General features: G+C 30.3%; 1 pseudogene; it reads right to left on the bottom strand.

The window, feature by feature from the left end:
- Positions 1-497: 497 nt before the first annotated feature.
- The window catches only part of LOC112524919, a 15,194-nt pseudogene continuing 12,386 nt past the window's right edge, over positions 498-3,305 (bottom strand).

Genomic DNA, 3,305 nt, shown 5'->3' with positions numbered 1-3,305 from the left:
CAATAATATGCCATCAATATATAATAAGTGATAATTATTTGCTCTTGTTTTACTTAATATCCTACATATCTTTTATTTAAATTTATAAGATGGAAGTAATTAAATGCAAAGGATATATATATATATATATGTGTGTGTGTGTGTGTGTGTGTGTGTGTGTGTTGTCATGAGAAGCAAAATAATATATGCTTATTCGGTGCTCACTACCATCAACTGAAACCAACTTGTACAAGTCAAATGAATGAATAGAAAAATAGAATTTCAAAACAATCTATTAAAATCAACAAGTTCAAAAACAAAAAGAAACACGTAACAATAAAAATATATATTGCAAGAAATTAACTCTATCTATAATCTAACATTATGGAATTGGAGATAGAAGCGATCTTTTATTTGTCATAAAAGCAATCGTTTAATTGCCAAAACCTTTCTCATCGTCCTCAACAACTCTTTTTTTCTTCTTGGTTGGTGAATGTGTTTCATCATCACTTGTTTTCTCATCCTCCGTAAGCAACAAAAGTAACTTCTAAATCCTACAAGATATTTATCAAGTAAGATAAGATTTTCTTGCAAAAACACAAATGATTTAGAATATTTGAAATGCAATTGTCATTTACAAAAACCATACAAACCTTTACAACTGGTTTCTCCCTCTTTCGAGAAGTGCTTTCAAATTTGGATAAAAGTGTTTTTCCCTAATAAAGCCAAAAAGGACATTGCATAAAGTGATGACATATTCAAAGAGGTTGTTACATGAATAGAATTTATAACTAACCTTTTCAGCATTTTCAGTGTCATAATCTTTTTGTACTTGCTCATCAGAAATCTATAGGCTAGTCACTATAAAATCTTTGTGTCCATGTATAATATTATACTCATTTAATTTTAGTTTAAAGACATATTCTTTGCCGATGAGGGTATGAACCTCTGCTGGAACATCGTCACTACCTATTGGTTCTTTGTTAATCAATTTGTGTGCTGAAGTGTCAAGCACTCTTTCAGCAACCATATTGAACAAAACACAACTGGTTTCTCCAGTTTCGTCTTTAATTCTTATGTGTATTTTATACCTAAAGAATACATATAAAATTAATGGCTATGAAATCTTTTATACGGTGAACTAACATTAATAAAATGACGTAAAAAGGTGAAGACATTGACTTACAACACAAGAGGAAATTCAGATTATGCCTTGCAATTTCTACAAAAATAACCACCGTCTATGGTGGTTAGTTGTTTGTAGCAAGCTTTGCATCCCTTATAAAACCATCCCAATGAGGAAACTATGCTAGTGATTGTCCCTCTAACAATTATGAAGGGAACCTAAAGTGTACACATTATTAAAGAAGATGTAGTTATTAACATTTTATTAATGTCTTCATAATTTTTCCTTTTTCTCATACATTAATAAAATGTATTAATAACTACATCTTCTTCAATAATGTATGAGAAAAAGGAACAATTATGGAATGTTGGACAAGTTAGGATAGCACCTTCATGTCTTTATCCCAAGTAGCACATAATAGGTCATTAATCATCATCCTTTCTAGAAGCATATCTTCATTACAACGCTTTTTCTCATCCGCTTTTTCTATAAAGTGGACTCCATTTCCAACAGTTGTGAATCTTTCTATTAAAGCATAAACATAGTTTATTCTTAAATTTATGAATATTCTACTAGCGCTTGTGGTAGCAAAATAGACAACACCTGTCATTGTAAAGATATAAGCAAACATTGTTAGAAAATGTAAGCAAATTTATTAATTTGAGATGTAATGTTTCATCCATGAATGAATCGATTTTATAAGTAACGAAACATACCTTGGAAAGTTTTTACCCTTGTACATGTGACAATGAGAATGACAGATCATGTAGCAGCTTTCATTTTCACAGGGGTGGCATCAAAATCCTTGGCCAATTTACCCCACAAAGCAACTCTTGTTGTAATCGAGCTGAAAATAATCATATTAAATAGTACAAAAATAAAATGTCTTTGCTATTGCATATTAACAAACCAATAAACATATATATATCAGACAAGTAGTGAACAATAACTATGACCAACTATTAATTATACAATATACAAAGTATTTATATACTTACTAATCGGTGATAATCTCCACATCTCTTTTTTTCCAACCCACTCCAACAGTTTCAATGTGACCAACATCTAGTATACATCCAATAACTTCTATAATATATTAAGAGCTTAAATCAATAGAAGTTTAATTTATAAACATAAATTTAGTAATAAAATGGAATATGCAAAAGGTTTAAAATACCTGATAAAATTGTGTCGTCATTGACATGCGAGTGCACTAAACCGGCTTAAATAAATTGGAAGCCATTTTTAGGGATGTTGACGATACCTTCTTCTAATTTTTTAATGGAAATGAATTCCTGGAAGATTATCTTGATTATCATTTGCAAGAAGCCTGAAATTCCAAACACCTGGAACAACTTTGAAATTTTTAATTTCATATAGAACACCCTCATGCAATAGACTCTTAAATTTTGGGACAATACTGCTCCAGATGCTTACATGAATCTGATTTTCCTACAATTAATAAAAAATAATTTTATGTTAATTATATGTGAAAATGTAAATATGTAGAACAAAAAAAATCATAATCACTTTCACTTACCTCTTCATCGATAAGAATCATGTCAAGGCTAATTAATTATCCTCCTTTTTTGTTGTTCAAGGATTCATACATCCTACAAATCCTTATCCTTATGATGAAATTATTGTTATAATTTTTGAGATTTTTGAGATGAGTGAACTCCATTAATATGATAACCGGATCCTGGTTATTACCCAAGGTAAATAATACGTGATTATTTAATTAAATGATTACGTGATAGCATGATAAGTTGATACATGCTGGTATGTGGAGTTGTGTATTAATTGAATATATATATATATATATATATATAAATGCATGCATGAAGTATGAATGTTTGTGTGCATGTGTGCATGGACAGGTTAAGCATGAGGTGGAAAGGAAGGCGGTTTAGCCGACCTACCACATTTGAAAGTATAAATAGGAGGCTTAGCCTCTCCATTTGCTCTCTTTGCTATTTTGAGAAAATTTGAGTGCTCTAAAGAAAGAGTTGGCCGGATTGTAAGAGTTGGATTTCAAAGGGTTGATTTCTAGCGTTTTGGTTTCAAAGGATTTTTAAGGTGAGTGGTTTCTAAATCTTTTTGTATAAATTTTACTTCTGGTTTCAATTGCTTATTTCATGTTACTACTCTTTAGAATGAAACCATGTATTTTTGTTGTTGTTTAAGTGTTTATCCGGAC

Source organism: Cynara cardunculus, assembly GCF_001531365.2.
Source record: "Cynara cardunculus var. scolymus isolate 2C chromosome LG 13, CcrdV1, whole genome shotgun sequence".
Taxonomy (NCBI): Eukaryota; Viridiplantae; Streptophyta; class Magnoliopsida; order Asterales; family Asteraceae; genus Cynara; species Cynara cardunculus.
This window is presented reverse-complemented; position numbering and strand designations above follow the sequence as displayed.